The following is a 13,897-nucleotide window of genomic DNA, read 5'->3' on the forward strand; positions in this document are numbered from 1 at the left end:
AACACGCGTTTCGCCCCGCGCTTTTTAGGGGCGGCTCAAGATGCTGACGAACGATAGAAACAAGACGGAATGCCGATGCCGTCCGAAAACAGTGTTTTAGGGAATGCCGCAGTTTACAATACAAATCTGCGCCTACGCGTCCCTTATACAACTCCCAAAGCAGATTATGCACCCTTCAGCTCCGCTGGTCACCAGCCTTCACCGAGTGGAATGGTCTCGAGTTTTTTTTTTTTTTCTAGGTTTCGCTGGAGGCAATACGTAAGATGCACTTATGTACGTGTTCCCGTACCGCATTTAGGTCGCTCAAGTCGTATTTGTGCGGCCTTAGTGGACGATTTGCAGACGAAACTCTTTCGGCTTTCACGTTCCCTTTTTATCACCCTTTGTGCAACTTTTAATTGCAGTCTTTTATCTTTGAAGCCAGAGAAGAGGTTATATATTGTTGGACATGTTTCTTATTCTACAATTTTATATAGTCTTTATATGAGAACAGGGGCGTAGCCAAGGGGGGGGTTGGGGGGGTTCAACCCCCCCCCCCCCCCCCGAAATTTTTCAGTTTTGCTTGCGTATATAGGCACGCACACATACAAACGCACGCACGAACATACATAAAGTATGGTTGAACCCCCCCGAAAAAAATTTCTGGCTACGCCCCTGTATGAGAACCGTGGTGGGTAAGGATAAACAGCGTGTTGCTGTGGGCCATTGTAGCGTTTACCTAATAACACAACCACACAACGCAGTCTTTAGTGAAAAGCTACTTGTGCATTACACAAACACAACGTGGCAAAGAGGGCCGGGCCCCACTAAGTTTAAAAGCACCCCATCTTTCTCACCCCCCTGTGCTTCAAGCCCTGATTTATACAAGTCGAGCTTAATGGATCAGCGTGATTGGCATCCTTGAGTTGTTGCCGACCATACAGCTGCACATGGACGTTCATGGCGTATCTGATCGCCTAAAAATGTTCAAACCAAGTTACCAACTCCATTTCGCCGCGCATGTTACGGGTACAATTTTAGATTCAGTAACCGGTACACCGCCCCTCCATACGTCAACATCGGCTTACAGCTCCAGCTGTCCGGTATGTGACTCGAAGAGTCAACAAACAAGCCATAACTCACCTAGCGGGAGTCAACGGGGAGAACCTCCTCCTCCCCACTAACTGCGTATATCTTTTGCGCCTCTGACGCCCGTCGCGTATCGAGCCACTGCATACCATGACCTGCGTGGCGTTGGCTGAAGGCAAAGCCGGCTGCTACGGCCGCATAGGCATGCAAGGACAAATACATAACAAACTTCAAACTGGTTTCTTGTACGAAACGTGATAGCTGCTCTACGGCTACCAGCGAAACACGATACTCCGTTATGCCGCGAAGTCAGACTCCCTGTTGCAATCATGCAGCGAGGTCTTCAGATCAAGTGAAAGATGTTGAATCCCATCCGGAAGTGAATCACGTAGAATGCTTAGTGGGGCGGGTTGGTTCATGGTCTTCAAATAAAAGCAGAGCGCAAGAAAGACAGGACTCCTCCCGTCTTCTCGTCTTTCTTGCCCTCTATTTTTTTTAACTTTGCTTTTATTTTAAGTGGTTTTCATTCGTAAAACGCTCGTTCGTTGCTATGCCGTCGATTTCATTGCTCTCTGCTTGTAAGTTCTTTCAACGGATGCATTGCGAGGTTAACGTTGCGGTTTTAAAAGAACCGGTCGATGGCCGTATGCAGTCTGGCGCATCCAGTACTTTGGCCATTTGGTTGGTTATCCGAATGCATTGGAAGTCGCACCTGCAACTGGTTCTTTCACGATTAAAGAAAAGTTGCGCGTAGTTTACAAAAAAAAAAAGGGGGGGGGGGTTAAGTACCACTCAATATGGCAGTTAACCGACTAGACAACGATGGTGACATTAAATTTGACTACCCAGGAAGGAAGCTCGCTGCTTTTGTGCGGCATGTCCTGAGGTGGTCTACATAGCAATACATGCACAATTCAGTACTAATCTGGAGAGAGAGAGAGAGAGAGAAAAGGAGAGAAATAAATTTCGCCATGACGCAGCCCCTAGTCCGCAACCTTTGGCCTTCTCAATGCCTATCAGGTCTCGTCGACTAACTAGTCGAAACAAGGCGAACTCGACCTATAACGTGTTCTGGATCGGGACCCTGACAACCGCTGCAACACGATAATTCAGGAAATGAGAAGACCGGTAGTTATCAAAAGCTACAGCAGCAAAACTGAACACGTGACGAAATGTTCATACTGCACACGAAAAAAAGTTCAAACGAAACTCTAGGAAGAGAACAGGCAGTTGCAGAAACAGAATTTAAAAGCATAGAAAACATTCGCGCGTATATAAACAATGGTATACAAAACACAATTCTCATTGATGTTGCAAGCTGATCAATCAGTCTCCCTAATGATTAGGAAGCGTACGACAATGGATTGCTCATTTATAATTGCCCATTTCGAAGAACACTTTGTCTCGACCCATGGCCAATGAACCGCAACATGCCTGTATAAGAATACGCTGCTGGAATGAAGTTTGCGTAAAGGAACTTCCAAATCTGGATCACAGCGATAACTAATTTATTTCGTATGCCACTCTCTATGCATGGTTATCTTCCTTCACCCTCTCCAACCTCAGGAAATTGGGAAGTGTATGCCAATGCATGTTTTAATTAGTAAATTGAAGCTCACGCCCAGGTAGAGCTTGGTCTTAGCACATGACATATAGAAGAACGAAAATAGAAACAGAAACGCACCTGCGCGCTTTCACTAAGAACAAAATCGAAACGACACATTCCAGTACGATTCATTGCTGCTCGTTTCTACGTGGAAGCTCGCAATGTCGTCCGATCGTTGCACATTGTCCTCACTGTTCGCGAATTCAACAACCGCTCAGACTTCCATTCAATGTCGTCAGCGCACGCCGCTCAGGTCTGACGTCAGAGAGCATAAAATATCGGAGGCGACGACGCAAGCTGCCATCTTATGTCCCAGTACACTGGACGTTTCACTAAACGCTTTCGAGATTCCCTAAGATATCGATGTCTTGCAGTGAGGTCGTTGAAGCCGCGTGAAAGTTGTCGATACATCGCACGCAGGTTCTATCGCAGATGAGGCTCACAGGCCAACAACGTTCCGTCCGCGTCGTTATGTCACATTGAAGCAGTTTAAGCGCAGCAATGAATCTGCTGCATTGACGTCATGATTGCCGCCATGTTGCGTAGTACCAGTACGTTAGGAAACTGCGTCTATGACGTCACGCACAAGCTACCAATTAAGGAGGTGAGATAATTAAAGTATTTCCTCTCGATCAACTTCAGGCAGTGCAGAAGGCTCACGATGCGACGGTGAGGCTCGGCCTTCCTGTCCCGACGTGGGATGACTTCTTCAGGGTCGCAATAAAGTTTACTACCTACCTACCTACCCATAGGCGTGCGCAGGGTTCCCCATCGGGGGGGGGGGGGGCGACGGTTCATTGCGGCGCCCCCCTACACCCTACTAAGTCAATATATGGGGCAGATTTTGCGCCCCCCCCCCCCTCTTAGGTGACTAGAAGGCAGAAGGGTCATTGACTAGAAGGGTCAATGTACGGGGCAGATTTTGCACCCCCCCCTTAGGTGATTGGGGGGGGGCCGCCCCTTTGCCCCCCCCCCCCCCCCGGTGCGCACGCCTATATACCTACCTAGATTGCAGTTTCAACAGGAGGCACATACTTTCAGACGGCTGAACAATATTATTTATGCGAGTGATCATGGAAAATAAATAAATCTCGTGTGATTTTAATACGACTTGATAGGTTTCGTCATAGTCCTTCAATAGTATTGAAGGACTATGGTTTCGTTAACATAACAGGGATACTCATTGTGGTATGCACCTTGTCACACGAAAACACCCTGGGCGCCGCCATAATCCTCTCTGGGCTGATTTTGCGTGGCCCCTCAAAAATGCACTGCTGAAGCTGTGACGTCAGCTTTCGCACTCCCGTACAGCAGTCAAGAAAGGAGGTGATCCTACTCTCGGTTGGAAAGGCCTATAAATTGACGCAACTTGGAAAGACAGATTTAGAAAAAAAAAGGTACAGAATCGAAAGGATCAAAACCAAATTTATTGAAGGTATGGGGCGCCAATTCTGCCGCATACCTTTTCTCAGTTGGATCTGTCCCGTAATGGTTCAATGCGCCATGCTGGTTTTCGGCAATAATGTCGTCCGAGGACGCCTGGTGTTGCATTGCAAGCATAGGCCGGCAAACTCACTCATGAGTCGACTCACTCAGAGTCAGATCGAGCCGTGAGTCTGAGTGAGTCCGAGTGATTAATATATTGGTGAGTTTGAGTCCCAGTGAGTCCAGCTGAGAAAAATTCTAGTGATTCTGAGTCTGAGTGAGTCCGGTTGAGGAAATTTTTTGGTGAGTCTGAGTCCGAGTGAGCCCTAAGACCAAATTATATTTCATGAGTGAGTTTGAGTGAGCTCCACATTTTTTGCCGACCTATGATTGCAAGAACTGTTTGCTTCCCATCTTTACCGCCAAAAAGCCGGAAACCAAGGCAGGCGTTTGTGAGAACAACGTGATCGCTTCATTTTCACTTTTGCATCCATTATTGCGAAGCTTGTTTCCTTTCGGACTCCTCGACTGCTGACCCGAAGGTCGCGGGATCGAGTCCTGGCCGCGGGGGCCGCATTTTCGATGGAGGCGAAAATGCTTGAGGCCCGTGTTCTTAGATTTAGGTGCCCGTTAATGGACCCCAGGTGGCCGAAATTTCCGGAGCCCTTCACTACGGTGCCTCTCATAATCATATCGTGGTTTTGGGACGTTAAACACGGAAAATTATTATAGTTATCCTTTCAGGGCTCGACCAACGGGAAGGGGAAGGGGGCGCTGCAGTAAAGCGTGCCCCCCCCCCCTCGCCCAATGGAGAACACTGCGAACACTTATGGGAAGATAACAGGCACAACATATTACAGCTCTGAATGTCACTGAGCGTGCGGGCCTGCCGTTTGCTCCGTCGACAAAGCAACCACAAAGAGAAAACACGCCTGCAAAACAGCTGGACGCTTGTCTGATCGAAGGACGCTACCCGTACATCTATAAGTACGTGCGCTATATATCAAGGCTGCCGAAGCTCACGGAGTGTTTGCGCGGTCTGTCTCGCAGCACGCAGTGCACGGCCCAATGTGGTACAAGTGCAGGTAGAAATCACGTGGTAGCAGTAGGTATCACGAAGATCACGTGACACCACCACGTTATGACGTTACGGATTTCCCTTCGGCTTGATACATCGACTCCTATGCTACTACTTGTGAAGTACGCGAATAGTAAAACTGCGAATCGTAAAAGAAAGAAGGGGACGGGCGGGGGAAGGACATCTAATGTCGAATGGAACATAGAATAATTTCGTATTGATGAAGCGACACGTCGAATGGCACACAAATAAACAATGTCCGATGGAACATAGGATAATTGGGGGGATTGTGGTGAAATTTGCCCCCCCCCCCCCCCTTATTGGAGAAGTCTGAGTACGCCTATGCATACAGTCTAGCTATATTAAATGTAGGATACTACAGTGAAACGCCGACACATCTCTGTAAACAGCGGCACCGAACACACTTTTTCTCGCTGACGAATGCGAAAGTCAGGAAGCCCGCATTAGCCGTGGACATCGTTCACGTCTGCGATGTTTACTTCTCTGACTGAGTCGCCGGTTCTCAGCAGCTGTGTTCCCTTCGAAACGCAATGAACAGTTGAGCGAGGTGGTCGCTAGATCCTCTCAACGTGACGGTGAAGTGTCTGTGTCGGTGTTTTGTGAGGAAGCGAGCAGAACTTGCGAAGAACAGCGTTTTCGTTGTCGTGTTGGCGATGCTTGAAAGTGAATAATTTAGAAGTGAGCGTCCTGCACCCGTTCGAATTATAGCTGTCATTTTTTTTTTCAATTTTCGCTCAACGTCGAGGTCCATGAAGTATAGCGCTGAGAATAGGAGAAGTCGGCTTCAGGTATGGTCATTTCTTTCTCAAGCGAAGCTTGTTGCAACACAAAGGTTTCTGTGTCGGCGTCATACACGTAAAGCCCTACGCGGACAAGCGTACATTTGAAAATGTATACTTGGGGACAACTTTCTGTGGCAAAGAAGGGGAAGCTACGGGGGCGGAGCGTCTGCACATGTACTGCTACGCGAAGTATAGTCCGGTTTGGCGCGCGTCTCGTAACGCCGCGGAAAGTGATGCCTAGCGTTGCATTTCGACGCAAACGCTGCTTAGCGTCTCAGGTTGCGGCTTTTTCAAGCACGCAAAAACGCAGTGACAACGTATAAAGCAAAAGAAATACAAATATCTCGCTTGTGTGCGCTGCGTTCCGTCTCAAGAAGCTACATGTAGAAAATGAAGGAGTATCTTATATATCTCAAGCAGAAAATACGGACGCAATTGCGGGACTACATTTACCAGCGGTAGGATACGCGCATTGTACCTCTGTAGCTTTTCTTCGTTGCCACAAAAGTTACACTAACGATGCCCCTCCTGAGTAAATGCGACCAGTCGGTGTCGTTACTTCCTAGTAGCGCACGTACTTCTACAAAACATTCGTGATCACTCAGGTTTCTTGCAAAATATTTGTCAAAATATACATCCCTACAAGTTTCAAACAAGAAAGTCCTGGAGAATTTTTTACGTACTCTACAACTGAAATTTGTCCTTTAGTTTGCTTTTGACGATAGTCACAAAATGACTCTATCGTTAAAGACTAAAGCAGAGTTTGTGGTGTGAGTAAATTCGCGACTGTTTTGAGTTACAGACTTTGGTAGCAGCGGCGGCATTGTACGCAGAAAAAAAACGGCGCCGGCGAACGTACAGAAATACTTTATAGAGTTACTGTATATGACAGTAACTCTAAGAGAGAGAGAGAGAGAGAATAAGAATAAAAGAAAGGCGGGGAGGTTAACCAGGGCTGAGCCCGGTAGGCTACCCTGCACTGGGGAAGGGGGGAGGGGGAAGGAAAGTTAGAGAGGAGGAGAGAAAAGTCACTCTTTCAGCCGACGTAAGAGTTCCGCGTGTGACATCACAAACGGCGAATCAGTCCGGTATCCTTGAGGAAACGCAACAGCGCTTTCGTTGCCTTTCGGAACTGTGATGCGCAGCCCCATGGTCCCAATATTTTCGCGACAGTGAAAGCGCTTCCGTCCATTTGATTTAGTGCAGTGCTGAGGTGAAGCCTCTCGTTTGCGTATGTCGGGCAGTAACACAGAAGGTGCTCAATAGTTTCCTCAACGGCACAGTCGTTGCACTCGGCGTTGTCGGCCATCTCTATCTTAAATGAGTAGGCGTTGGTGAACGCTACACCCAGACGCAGACGGCACAACACTCTATCTTCTTCCCGGGAAAGACCAGGTAGTAGCCGCCGTCGTAGAGATGGGTCGAGAGAATACAGTCGATGGTGTGTGAACTGTGATGTTTGCCACTTTTGCAGTGTCATGTTCTGCGCCAGCTTACTTAGGTATCGAGCCGCATCAATCCTAGATAACGGTATAGAAACAAGGTTCGTCTCTACATGTGCTTTTCTGGCAGCTTCATCGGCGAGGTCGTTGCCGGAGATACCGCAGTGACTTGGTATCCACTGAAACACAACGTTGTGTCCTCTTTCAATCGCATAGTGCAGCATTTCTCGTATCTCCCAAACAAGTTGTTCGTACGATCCGCGACGAAGTGCCGACGAAACACATTGTAGAGCCGCCTTTGAGTCGCAGAATATTGCCCATCGCTCAGCCGGTTGTTGCTTGATATAATCGACGGCACCTCGCAGGGCAACAAGCTCCGAACCAGTCGATGTGCTCACGTGACAAAGTTTGTAAGCGAGGTTGATGTGTCGTGATGGGATGACGGTGGCGCCGGTGGAGCTGGCCTGGGTGGTTGAGCCATCCGTGAATACGCGATTTCTATCAGCATAAAAGGTATGCAAACAGTCCAGAGCTGCTTGTTTCAAGGCCAAGGTAGAAAGGTCTTTCTTGTTTCTGATTCCTGGGACGGAAAGGCGCACTTCGGGTTGAAATAAGCGCCACAAGGCGGATGGCGAACGCGCCGAGGGTGTGAAACCCGATGGTAGCAAAGTGCGGTGAGAGCTGACGACGTTGGAGAACGACGCCTGTGGTCGTTGTTCTGGCAGGTACGGCAGATGGCTCGACACCATCCGTGAAATATGTCGAACATGCGCTCTCAGCGCGTCGGTTGTGACGTAGGTCGTAACCGGATGGTCCCGAGCCAATATAACTGTTCCGGCTGTTGAGGTGCTTCGTGGTAGACCGAGGCAAATACGTAGTGCCTGTGCTTGCACGCTCTGAAGTACTCGCATATTCGACACGGAAGTTTTAGCAAGCAGGGGAGAGCTATAGCGCAGTAGTCCAATAAAAAGTGCTTGGTATAGCTGTAGCATGGAACTCAGTGATGGACCCCATCTTTTTCCGTCGATGAATTTCAGGACGTGGACAATAGATACGAGTTTCGCTTTTAAGTACGAGACGTGAGGGCTCCAGGAGAGGTCTCGGTCAACAATGACACCCAAAAAACGGTGACTTCGCTTGTAGGAGATAGATTGGCCATTAATGCATATCGGGTAACTGGTCATCGCTTTTCGCGTGAAGGCCACCAGCGCACATTTCTCTGTTGAGATTGTTAAGCCTTGCGTGCGAAGGTAGTCAGATGCTTGTGACGCTGCCCTCTGTAGCCTTGCACGAACCTGCAGGCGTGTCACTGCTGATGCCCAGACGCAGATGTCATCAGCGTATAGCGAAACACTGACTGTTTCCGGGAGCGCCTCCGCCAGGCCAAGCAGCAAGGTTGAATAGCCGCGGCAGCGAACTGAATTAACATTGTCATCGACAGCCAATGTTTATCGCCGGTCTTCGACACGCCTGACATGTTAATCAGCGACACGGTAGTCATGTCGCCTGCAAAAACAAAGTGCGACTTCACCGTATAACTCTAAGAAATACTAGAGTTACTGTATATGCTGCCTTTAGGTAGCAGAGTTGCGCATAGGTCCGGCTAGCAACCACAGCTATACGGTGAAGTCGCACTTCGTTTTTTCAGGCGACATGACTACCGTGTCGCTGATTAACATGTCAGGCGTGTCGAAGACCGGCGATAAACATTGGCTGTCGATGACAAGTGTTAATTCAGTTCGCTGCCGCGGCGGCGCCGAGAAATACAAAAATTAGCCCGAGCGTCAGCTTCTCCGCAATGCATGGTTGCTAGCGGCGTTTGGAAGACAGATGCGCAACTCTGCAACCTAAAGGTAGCATATACAGTAGCTCTAAGAAATATGGCACTAGAACGCCCCCTGCCGGTTAGATGCGTATTTGCATGGCCGTTTTCCAATAATTGATACTCTCTGTAAATCTTGGGCTTGTCGGCGAACAGCCGTATCTGATACGACGATCTGATCTTTTATCGAGATGACTTGTCATTTCGCGTTGCTGCATTTCACTGTGCCCTAGACGGACGGACGGAAAAAACTTTATTAAGAAAAAAAAACACCTGCAAGGTTGCCGGCCCGGGCTCAGGCCACCCGGGCATTATGTGCGGTGAGGCATAGCCTTTCCACCGCTGCCCGGGCCCGCTGGATTGCCCACAGTTGTTCTTGTAGATCTGAGCTAGTCAGAGCGCTTAGCCATCACTCCTCGAGAAGGTCCGGTCCTATGTTGTCGTCTTTGTATATTGTCCTGATCCGTGTGCACTTCCATAAGATATGTGCCATATCTACGCGTTCGTGCTTGCAGAGCATACAGCTCGCTTCAGGGTATTGGTATGGAAAAACTTTATTTAGGTCCGTCGGGGCGTGAACTAGCACGTAGCGGGCCGCTCCCACGTCGGGACAGATAGGCCTAACCTGTCCGCCACGTCGTGGGCCCGTTGGACTGCCCATAGCTGCGTCCTGAAATCCGTACTGCGTAGCGCAGCATCCCACTTTGACGATGTAACGTTTTGAACCCGTAACGCAGGGCACCGCCAGAGCATATGATCTAAGCTGGCAAAGTCTGAGCAAAGCGCGCACGTGTTTGACGTCTGAATTTCTGGGTAAATTTTGTGCAAGAGTGCGGGACTGGGATATGCCCCGACCTGCAGGAGTCTGAGCGTCAATGCCTGAGGCCTGTTCAGTTTACTGTGCGGTGGCGGATACTTTCGCCTCCTCAGATAAAAGTTCTTGCAAAGTTCATTGTACGTCGTTGGGGGATCTTTGTTGTCAACAACCTCATCGTCATGCCGTTCAGTAGCTACGCGGTCGACGACTCCTCGCGCAGCTCTATGGGCATTCTCGTTGAGGTTGGACGGAGCGCCCTTGATCTGTCCCATGTGAGCTGGGAACCAGACGATTGTGTGTTGTTGTACCTCCTTATTTCGCAGGATCCGCAAGGCTGATTCTGAGATGGTGCCCCTACCGAATGCTCGAACTGCTGATCTCGAGTCACTGTATATTGTTGTTCTCCCGTCGTCTAGCAGGGCCAAGGCTATTGCGACCTGTTCGGCAACCTCAGCCGTTGTGGTCCGGACCGACGAGGAGTTTGTAATAATGCCATCTTGATCAACAGTGACTGCAACGAATGCTTTTCCGTTTGGGTACCGTGCAGCGTCAACGAAACAGCAACTCCGGGCATGTGCATGGGCACTCTCCAGGAGGGCTTTAGCCCTAGCCCGTCGTCTGCCTACATTGTATTCAGGGTGAACATTCCGAGGTATGGGTGCCACGGTAATACGCTCTCTTTGTTCTCGAGGAACGCTGCAGTAGCGGGTATCGATTTCTGTCGGGTGAACTCCAAGCTCTTTCAGGATGTTTCTCCCGGCACTGGTGGTAGAAAGTCTCGTGAACTGCGCCCTCTCTTGTGACTCAGCTATCTCTTCCAGCGTGTTGTGCACGCCGAGGTGAAGCAGCCTCTCCGAGACGTATACATGGGAAGCCCGAGGGCTCTCTTCACCGCTTTTCTTATCAACGTGTTCAATTTGTCCCGCTCCGACCTCTGCCAGTTGTGCATTGCCGCTACGTAGGTGACGTGACACATCACGAAAGCATGCACCAACCTGATGAGGTTGTCCTCGCATAGTCCTTGCTGCCGGTTAGCAACCCTTCTTATCAACCTCAGGGCGTTGTCTGTTTTCCTTGTAAGCTTCAGTACAGTCTGGTTATTTGAACCGTTTGACTCAATCATCATACCCAGAACGCGGAGGGTGTCCACCCTGGGAATGATACCACCCTCACTTGTCCTTAGAGTGATGTCGATGTCCTCTACAGGCCTCCAACCTTTCGGTTTGGGGCCCCTGCGCTTGGGGCTGTAAAGTAGCAGCTCTGATTTCCGCGGTGAGCATCGGAGTCCAGTAGGTCTGAGGTAGCTTTCTGTGACCTCGATGGCATCTTGAAGCGCAGTTTCCAAATGGCCATCGCTGCCCCCGGTGCACCATATGGTGACGTCGTCTGCATATATAGTATGATTAATGCCGTCGACCTCCGAGAGTTTTTTGGACAGACCAATCATGGCGAGGTTAAAGAGGGTCGGGGATATGACCGACCCCTGTGGCGTACCTTTAGAACCAAGTTTAACGGAGTCTGAAACGAGGTCTCCCACTTTGAGGGTGGCTTCTCTGCCCGCCAAAAAGGATCTCGTGTAGTCATAAAAGTTCTTGCCCAGACCAAGGCTCGAGATCGTTCCCAAAACATAGGAGTGTAGGATGTTGTCGAAAGCCTTCTCCAAGTCAAGGCCAAGAATGGCTCTCGTGTCCCTCGTGTTGCGATCAATGATCTGATTCTTGATTAGCTTCATGGCATCTTGAGTAGAAAGCCCAGGTCTGAAGCCTATCATGTGGTGGGGATAGACGTCATTGTCTTCCAAGTATCGGGAGAGCCTGTTCAGGATTGCGTGCTCGGCTACCTTGCCCACACACGAAGTGAGCGAGATGGGCCTAAGATTGTCGAGACTGGGTGGCTTTCCAGGCTTGGGAATAAGGATGACGGTGGCCTTCTTCCATAGTGCTGGAACATTTCCGTTGCTCCATGACATGTTGATGAACTCAGTGAGGTGCTCTATTGATTTGTCATCCAGGTTCCTTAGGGCCTTGTTAGTGATCTTGTCTGGACCGGGTGCCGATTTGCCATTTAGGTCGTGTAGGGCTTGCCTGACTTCTTCAACTCCAAACTCTGCGTCCAACTCTGGGTTCTCAACGCCCTCATAATCCTTGAGGGGACGATCATCCATCGGGCTGGAATCCACCTGTAGGTACTTGCTCACAAGCGTCTGTATAACTTCATCGTCCGTGGATTCCTGTCTGGCTGCGTGCAAAATGCGTCCAGCGTGCTTCGTTGATTCGACTTGGTATTTGTCTCATCTAGCAAGTGCTTGAGGAGGTTCCAGGGCCCGGCACGGCGCATTTGACCATCGATGGAATTACAGACATCGTCCCACTGCTGCCTGGAAAGGACCTTGCAATGCTCCTCTATTGTTTTGTTGACTTCGGCAATCTTCTTGCGAAGCCTTCTGTTGAGACGCTGCCCCTTCCATCTGGACAGGAGGGACCTCTTGGCCTCGATCAGATGTGCTAGTCTGCTATCCATCTTCTCGACCGGGAGGTCCATGCTAACTTCCTTGGTGGCAGCCTTGACATCTCGTGCAATCTGGTCGGTCCAGCGTTCGAGATCGGGCTTCTCCTCGTCTTCCACATAATCCTCCCTAATCTTGCGAAATTTGTCCCAATCGGTGACCATAAACTTGCGCAGTTTTCTCTGCTCTACCTGCAAGGTCGTGGCCAGGATGTAGTGGTCACTACCCAGGTCTATGTTGAGGTTGACCCACTTAGCTGCCGCCGCTCCTCTGACGAAGGTCAAGTCAGGAGTAGTGTCCCTGCTAGCCGACGTACCACATCTAGTGGGGAATGACGGGTCGGTGAGAAGCATCAGGTCCCGGTTGAGCGCCTCTCTCCAGAGATCCTCCCCCTTGTGTGTATCATATGGATAGCCCCAGGTGTGATAGGGAGCATTAAAGTCGCCAGCAATGACCAGCGGGGAGTCTCTGGCGAGCTGTGATGCCCTGGAGACGAGGGTCTTAAAGCGCTGCCTCAAGTCTTTTGGGCTGCTGTAGACATTCAAGATGAAGATGCTCCCCCTACTCACGGGTCCAGGAATGATTTCTATCATTATGTATTCGATTTTACTTGAAGCCACTTACAGGTCGTGGGTGATATGTGTCAGCCTCTTGCTTATCAAGACACCGACGCCTCTTCCTTCATCGTGCTTTGCAACAGATCGGTAGCCAGGTAGACCTACACTTTCGGTTAGTGTTTCTTGCAGGAGTACCACGTGTGGTTTCTCCTCTTGTGTGCGAATAAATTGCTGCAAGGGGGACCTCTTGTGGAGAAACCCCCTGCAGTTCCATTGCCATATTCTAAAACAATTAGTTTGCTTGGCCATCCTGTGGCTGTTGCTGAATTGGTTCACTGACCATCTCGAAAGCCCTCACGTTCTCACCGGCTGAGGCCATTGCCTGGAGTGGCCGCGGGCCCATTGCCACATTTTCTAGAAACGATTCTATTTTGCAAAAGCGCTGATGGTACCTCTCTTCCATGGTTAGCATGCTGCACTGGAGGTGGGAGACCGTTTTCATTCATCTGCTTCACGCTCTCGCTCAGAGAAGAGAGCATCTCGCGAATCTCTGACTTTGCTCTGCTCGCCATTGTCTCCTGCTCTCCACCAATGGCCCTCTTTTTGGCGGGCCTCTCCGCGTCACAGGCGGCCACCACGGGTATCTCCGTCGGTACCGACTCAGCTATTTGCTTGTCTGCCAAGCTAGAGAGCTCTCCCTTGCCTCTCCTAATCTCGGCCATTTCTGCCATGAGTTTTGCTATCGTATTCCTCATCATCTCGTTTTCGCGTTC

This window comes from Rhipicephalus sanguineus, chromosome 10 (genome assembly GCF_013339695.2).
Source record: "Rhipicephalus sanguineus isolate Rsan-2018 chromosome 10, BIME_Rsan_1.4, whole genome shotgun sequence".
Classification (NCBI taxonomy): domain Eukaryota; kingdom Metazoa; phylum Arthropoda; class Arachnida; order Ixodida; family Ixodidae; genus Rhipicephalus; species Rhipicephalus sanguineus.